Source organism: Brassica oleracea, chromosome C2, assembly GCF_000695525.1.
Source record: "Brassica oleracea var. oleracea cultivar TO1000 chromosome C2, BOL, whole genome shotgun sequence".
Taxonomy (NCBI): domain Eukaryota; kingdom Viridiplantae; phylum Streptophyta; class Magnoliopsida; order Brassicales; family Brassicaceae; genus Brassica; species Brassica oleracea.
In genome coordinates, this window is record NC_027749.1 from 7,374,501 (window position 1) to 7,375,064 (window position 564).

A 564-nucleotide genomic window follows, 5' to 3' on the forward strand; every position below is an offset into this window, starting at 1 on the left:
GTAATTTCGTCGTAAACCGAAAAACGCGGGCCTGGTAACTTCGTCGTCAATAGAAAAACGCGGGCCTGGTAACTTCGTCGTAATTTTACGTCGCGTTTATGACGAAAGGTTTTCTATATATTGAGTCACCGAGAACAAGGCTGCCTCGTTCATTCCTCCCAAACTCCTCTCCTCTCCCTTAAGATACATTCCCTTTCCTCTTCTATTTTTTTTAAAATTAGTTTAGGTGATTAATTAGTGAGGTAATTAGTTTAGGTGATTAGTTAGGTAATTAGTTTAGGTGATTAGTTAGATGACGGAATACTATAGTTTAGGTGATTAGTTAGGTAACAGAATAATTTTTTAATTATGTCATCATAATTGATTAAATTTATTTAAATTTTTTTTAGATGGCTCCTAGAAGGAAACCAGCAGCACCTACTTATGCCCAGTTGTTTGGCGATGGTTCCGGTACATCTTCTTCCGGTCCATCGTCTTCCGATGCAGTTCCAGACTCTTAGACTTCTCAGAGAGTTTTTTCGAGTCCTCCTCTTCCACCGCAGATGCCTCCACCTCCTCCTCCAG